At 51.1% G+C, this 6,913-nt stretch overlaps 1 protein-coding gene across 9 annotated transcripts in view; it reads right to left on the minus strand.

The window, feature by feature from the left end:
- The window catches only part of GRB10 (growth factor receptor bound protein 10), a 178,470-nt gene extending 171,835 nt beyond the window's left edge, over window positions 1-6,635 (minus strand). For 5 of the 9 annotated variants that reach the window (XR_007707759.1, XM_050708425.1, XM_035552820.2 and 2 more), the window contains exons 1-2: window positions 6,392-6,530; window positions 6,175-6,284 (exon numbers count right to left, since the gene is read on the minus strand). The gene's annotated coding sequence lies outside the window, so the exon portion shown is untranslated. Of the gene's footprint in view, window positions 1-6,174; window positions 6,285-6,391 lie in introns of all 9 variants that reach the window. The other 4 variants (XM_035552821.2, XM_035552824.2, XM_035552827.2 and 1 more) reach the window with 3 other exon arrangements.
- Between the last annotated feature and the right edge of the window lie 278 nt (window positions 6,636-6,913).

A 6,913-nucleotide genomic window follows, 5' to 3' on the forward strand; every position in this document is an offset into this window, starting at 1 on the left:
TAGCCATTCAGGAATGGCAATATGCATCTCACCACGGATAGCTAACTGGGATGCAATCAGTAAGTTTCATTAGAAGTTCTCTTGGCTTATAACGGAACATTAATACTGTTTTGAAGAACTCATGTGATTCATCCTACCTACACTTTTTTTCAATTCACACACAAGTCTCTGGGCCTTTCCAGTATGAGTTGTTTACTTGTAAAAACCTCAAGAACACACTCAGCCTGCTTTCTCCTAACAAGGAATGACTGACCCAGTACTCTACACCTCACGCTGTAGTAAGAGCATCTTCCAACAAGTTTTCAAGTTCACTGGCTCTTCACCATTAAACAGAAATCACAAAATTGTAGAATGGTTTGGGTTGGAAGGGATCTTTAAAGATATCTAGTCCAAGTCCCTTGCCATGGGCAGGGACACCTTCCACTAGATCACATTGCTCAAAGCCACATCCAACCTGACCTCAAGCACTAACAGGGAAGGGGCATCCGCAACCTGAACAACCTGTTCCAGTGCCTCACCACCCTCATAGTCCCTCCTCATCTTTCTTATAAGCTCCCTTTAAGTACTGAAGGTCTTCTGGGAGCCTTGACAGCAACTTGAATATGAGTCAACAGTGTGCCCTGGCAGCCAGGAGGGCCAACCGTACCCTGCGGTGCATCAGACAAAGCATGGCTAGTTGCATGAAGGAAGGGATTGTCCCACTCTGCTCTGTGCTGCTGCAGCCTCATCTCAAATACTGTGCGCAGTTTTGGGTGCCACAGTATAAAAAGGACATAATGCCATTCAAAAGTGTCCAAACAAGGGCTGCAAAGATGGTGAAGGGCCTAGAGGACACGACATATGAGGAGCAGCTGAGGCCCCTTTGTTCAGCCCAGAGCAGAGGGGACTGAGGGGAGGCCTCATGGCGGCCTGCAGCTCCCTCACCAGGGGAGCGGAGGGGCAGGCGCTGAGCTCTGCTCTCTGGGGACAGCGACAGGACCCGAGGGAACGGCATGGAGCTGGGACAGGGGAGGGTCAGGCTGGGGGTCAGGGAAAGGTTCTGCACCCAGAGGGTGGTCGGGCACCGGGACAGGCTCCACAGGGATGCACCGAGCCTGACGGAGTTCAAGAAGCAGTTCGACAACACTCTCATACATATGGTTTGATTTTTGGGTATTGCTGTGTGGAGCCAGTTGTACTCAATTATCCTTTTTTAGTTTAAAGGAGTAATGACTCTAAACTAAAAAAAGGTAGATTTAGATTACATATAGGGAAAAAAATCTTCATGAGGTTGGTGAGGCATTGAAACAGGTTGCTCACAGAAGTTGTAGATGCCCCATCCCTGGAAATGTTCAAGGCCAGGCTGGATGGGGCTTTGAGCAACATGGTCTAGTGGAAGGTGTCCCTGCTCATGGCATGGGGTTGGAATTAGGTGATCTTTAAGGTCTCTTCCAATCCAAACCATTCTGTCACTCTATGATTCTATGATCCTCGTGGTTCCATTCCAATTCAGGATATTCAATGATACTTCTCTTCTCCAGGCTAAACAATCCCAGCTCCCTCAGCTATTCCTCATAGGAGAGGTGCTTCAGCCCTCTGATCATTTTTGTAGCACTCCTCTAGACCCAGTCTAACAGGTCCATGTCTTTCTTGTGCTGGGGCACTGGAGTTGAACGCAGTACTCCAGCTGGGGTCTCACAAGAGTGGAGTATAGGTTGGTGGAAAAAAATGTACCTGCTGGCCACACTTCATTCTATGCAGCCCAGGACACAATTGGCTTTCTGGGCTGCAAGCACACACTGCCAGCTCACATCTATTTTTCACCAATATCCCCAAGTCCTTCTCTACTTGGCTGCTCTCCATCCATTCAACCCCAAACCTGTACAGATACCAGGGATTGCCCTGACCCAGCTGCAGCACCTTGCACTTGGCCATGTTGAATTTCATGAGCTTCACATGGAAGTTGCTGTCCTTCCCTGCTACAGACATCAGGGAAGACAGAACAGTTCAAGGGGCACTACTCTAAATAAGGGTTTGAATTTGCAGTTTTCCATCCTGGTAGCTGCGTACATTTGGGCTGCATGAGCTGATTCATCCTAGGAAAGCAAAGAGGGAAATGAGTTTTCAGGCAATGGGTGCACATCAGTGTGAATGTGAAGCTCTCTAAAAATGAAAATTTCAAGGTAACTTGGCAGTGGTGAAATCTCACTTCATGAATCCTTTAAGCTTCAGTGCTCCTGTGTACATCCTGAGTCCAAAAGCTGCTAGAAACCACAACAACCACCACTTCCAAATGAATGTACTTCTGTGAAAAATGTAGCACCTGTCTGTCTCTCACATCAGCTATCTGCTACGGAGACAGTGCCCAAGGGAACAAAGCATGCCAGGAAAGGGTTTGTATGGTATATATAACCAGATCTCAAAGTCAGGGCATTCTGGTTATTTCCATCATTGAAGAGATTAACAGTCTGCTTGTAGACAGGATGCATCACCCTGATTAACAACTTTCTTTTATGCAGTCCTCATAGTGGATCCTGGCTTCCTTGGATAGTTCTCCCCACATCCACAACACATGACAGGAGTCATACTCAGCTAGTAAACTGTTGTCAGAAAAGATCATCCAATTCAACAGACTACAGAACAGGAAAGACCTGGCACAGGATGAGTTCAGAAGTACACAGCTCAACAAGTATAAGGAAAGAAAGGCAGTGATACAACATCTGTATACTTGGTAATTTATTTTTCATAACAACCACAGGTTTGGGAGAACAACGATGGGAAACAAGACTACTTTGCCACATCTAAGTTTAGATGAAGTCTTCTCCTGACCAGCGGGCAGTACAAGGATAAATAAAGTTCAATGCTCATAAAAGGATTCCTTGGCAACTTCATAGTTCCTAAGAAGATATCGGAGGTTCACCTTTTTAGAAAAGGATCTCCATTCCCAGATTTCCCTAGCCGAAGAGTTGCAACCGATATGTTTTGGACATGTCCACGAGCAGATCTAGGTTCCAAGAAAAACAATCCTTACTTCATAGCCTGCTTTCCTACTGAAGGAGACTTAGGCAGTCACCCTGTAACCAAGCCATTTGGCAAATGTCACACAATCCTGACAGAGGCAGTGGTCTCAGGAGTTACCTTCCCTGTTTGTGAAAGCAGTGGGCTTGGTGGATACACACAAGGAGTACTGCACTGTGAATCTGCACCAATGTCCTCATAGTCAAGAATCCTTTATAAATGCTGCCGACAAAAATGGTTTAGTCAGAGCTGATAGCATATTCAACAAAGGAAATGAATCATAAGACAAACCCAAAGAAAAGTAGGCTTCCTTAGTCCTAGTGTTCACATAAATGTGGGCTTAAAATGAAGAAAAGCACTTCCCTTGTCCCACTAATAAGTTCACATAGAGGTTTAGAATAAAAAGGCCCAGGAACTCAGCAGGACTGCTGCAGCCCATTCAGGTCCAGAAGCCATTCCCAATAGTTTTTGCTTGAAACCAACCCAAGCAAATCTCATGCTTTGACAGCATACCAAGCAGAAACTGGCAAGTTTTTTGCACCACAGCGCTTGCTGTAGCCACCGAAATTCGTGCCTGAGCAAATACTTCAGTGCATCCTAAAAATGCACACCGCTGGTCATCCAAAGGCAACCCCTAAACCTCCCCCCAAGTTTCCAGCACTACCCCATCTCTAAAGATGGGCTCAAGCCCCCCTCGGCATCCCACCTCCCGCAAGAGAGCTCAGCTGGTCTAAGGAAGAGTTCTGCCTACAAATCTGTCCTCGTTTGGCATATCACTGTAAGCCTCTACACCCGACGTGGATGGGGCTATGACAGAAGGGAGAAGAGGCGTGACAGCACGGTCCCACACGGTGTGACACTACTCGGGAGCCCCCTGCCACAGCTATGCACACAGGGGAAAGCTGCCTGTGCCTCGCAGTCTAGAGGGACATCTGCTAGTTTGGTACTGTCAGAAAACAAATTCCCAGTGCAATACTCTCCTGCTGCTGGCAGAAATGGCACATGACCCAGCTATGCCTTTCCTCTGCCAGCTGGGAACTCCCCGCGTTGGAAGAATCCCTTTGCCAGAGAGATCCAGATACTTTTAGCCCATTTACACCCAGCGAGACGCTGAGAACACGACCAGAGATTTCTAAAAACCTTTGTGACAATTCTTGATGGAGTCTTTTAAGTACTTGCAAGATTGAGGGCTGCAAACATTTTTTTCTCATTCACAGAGCACACGGTATAGTCTTAAGCAGAACTGAAATGCAGAGATCCATTTCGCATTTAGGCAGTACTTTTGGACTACATAATAAAAATCTATAGAAATACACTACTGAAATCCAGGTGTGGCCATACCTGAGGATGAAAGCCAACTCTCACAGCAGTAAGGGAGGGGATATTTTGATTAACAAAACCAAGGAAAGCCATGGAAGTACGACAAGATCTTTAATATGTAGCCAGGGCAAACAAGACCTACTTTAAGAACAAATAAAGTCCAAGTGAAGAAAATAAATCAGAGTATAACATAGTAAAATGATCACCGGAGGCAAGCGTCAGGGTCTGCTGCTCTGTCAATTACTGCTTAGAATAAGGCTACCAAACATTGCTCTTCAGGCTTTATTGTTTGCACTGTGCAGAATTTGAAAGAGTTCTGGTTCAGAGAAAGCAAGCCCAAGCAGCCTTGATACCAGCATAAGACTGCACAGAGATAGCCGGAGGAGTACAGCTCTTGAAGAGCCCTCCCTCTTCTGCTTTGCTGTTAGGTAAGCCCTCCAGGAAGAGGAGCGCTGCACGCACCAAGCATCCTGCTGACCCCCGGCATCCCTCCCCTGCCCCAGAACCATCACGAAGCAAAGCTAGAGCTGTCACTTAAAGTTTCCAGCATATTTCCTTTTTCCAAGCAGGTTTTCTAACCTCCGTATGCTTTTTTTTTTTTCAACCTGTCCTCATAACTCACTCCTTTTAATCCTAGGATTAGCCTTGTTGCCCTTCTCCGTACCTTTTCTAGTGCAGTAAGTACAACTAGCCTCTAGATACAGGAACAGATTGACTTGAAGCGTTAAGGCATCATTGCGATACATCCTACAAAGCCTTCGTTAACATGAGTAACTGCTCAGCACCTTTATGAAGCAACACAATCTATCTTAACATGGTAGCTAGCCACGTCCCTTACACCCCCCTCTTACCACTTAAGCACGGGTTGTTCCCCCCCACACACCCCAAATTCACTCTTTCTTTTGCGAAGGGAAAAGTAAACCACATTCTTAGGTCTGTTTTAGAAAACCCAATCAATGCTGCTTTGACATACCAGCAACACATGTTCCCGTTTCAACAAATAGGAACATTTTCGGCAGACCACCACTTCAGATGGAGTGGGGCTCCAGGCTGCTGAATCAGCACTTTCCATGCTGCTGGCAATACAGAGCTATGCGAGGCTTCAAAGGAGAGCAGGAGGGGGGGAAAATAAAGGGGGGGGGGGGGGGGGGCACTTAAGCAGCAGAAGTGGGCAAGAGGATTTCGCAGGAGTTCATCTGCCAAAGCAATTAACTGCAAACTGTTCTTACAGAGGAGATACCCCGCCGTGGGTCCCAGCTCGCAGCCACACGAGGGGAGAGCGGTGAGTGTGAAGCTTTGGCCCCAAAGCGGGGAAGCGAGGACCCCCCCCGACCCCAAACCCTGCCGGGGGGACCCCAGCACTCCCAAGGAGCCCACCGGGGGCAGGCAAGGAGCCGATGACGAGGGCACGGGGCTCCCAGCTGCCGCCACGGCTTTGCAAACCACGGGAGCAGGAAGGTGGCAGCACCCCGGGGTGGCACTTCTGCGGGGTGCCCAGCGGGGATCCCTCCCCCGGGGAGAAAAAAAAATAGGAAAACAGGGGAAGGGGAAGGAGAAGCGGAGAAGGGGGTGAAGCGACTTTTAGCAGCACGGCCAACAGCCGGCGGGGCAGAGCAGGTCCCCAGCCCACCTCCCGCCGGGGGGCAGCAGGGAAAGGAGCCAAGGGGCCGCGGGCACCGCCGGGCACCCCCGGCCCGGCCCCGAGGGCTGCCCGCGGGCACGGGGCTCGGCGGCCCCAGGAAAAGGAAGTTTGCTCCCCTCCTCCTCCTCCTCCTGCTTTCCCCGGCCTCCGCCACCGAGGAGCCGGCGCCGCCTCCCGGCCCCCCCGGCCCCCCCCGTCGCCCCCCGACCCCTTACCTGCAGCGCGGCCGGCCGGCACCCCGCCCGCCGCGACCCCGCCAAGTTTCGGGGCGGAGGGAAGGGGGTCGGGAGCGGGGGTGGGAAGGCGAGCTCTCAGAGCCGGGCGCCTCCAAAAAAAAAAAAAAAAAAGATAAAATAAAAATTTCGGAACAAGAAAAAAAATAAGATGTTTATATATATATATATATATATATATATATAATTAAAAACACACCCAGCGCGCACGGGGACGGCTGCGCCTCCGCAAGGCGGCCCCGGGCTGCGGGAGGGACCTGCGGGGAAAACTTCTGCCCGCCCGCTCCTGCTGCTGCTGCTGCTGCTGCTGCTGCTGCTGCTGCTGCTGCTGCTCCTCCTGCTGCTGCTGCTGCTGCCGCCGCCACCGCTGCTGCTCCTCCTGCTCCTGCCGCCGGCTCCCGGTGCTAACGGCGCCCCGCCGCCGCCGCGCTCCCGCCCCGCGCCCAGCTGACTCCGGCCGGCCCCGCCCCGCTCCCGCCCCCGGCCCCGCCGCACGCAGCCGCAGCCCCGGCCCGGGCCCCGGCCCCGGCCCGGCGCGGGCAGGAGGCGGCCGGTGGTGGCGGAGGGGTGGGAGCGGGAGGGCTCCGCTGCAGCGCCCCGGGGTGAGGGGGATCGGGGCTCTCTGCCCTGTGAGGGAAGTGAGGCGGCAGGTTGTCCCGCCGCGTGTTTTTTTTTTTTTTTTTTTTTTTGGGGGGGGGGGGAGGTCCTGAGGGAAAAGAAG

Source organism: Cygnus atratus, chromosome 2, assembly GCF_013377495.2.
Source record: "Cygnus atratus isolate AKBS03 ecotype Queensland, Australia chromosome 2, CAtr_DNAZoo_HiC_assembly, whole genome shotgun sequence".
Lineage (NCBI taxonomy): Eukaryota > Metazoa > Chordata > Aves > Anseriformes > Anatidae > Cygnus > Cygnus atratus.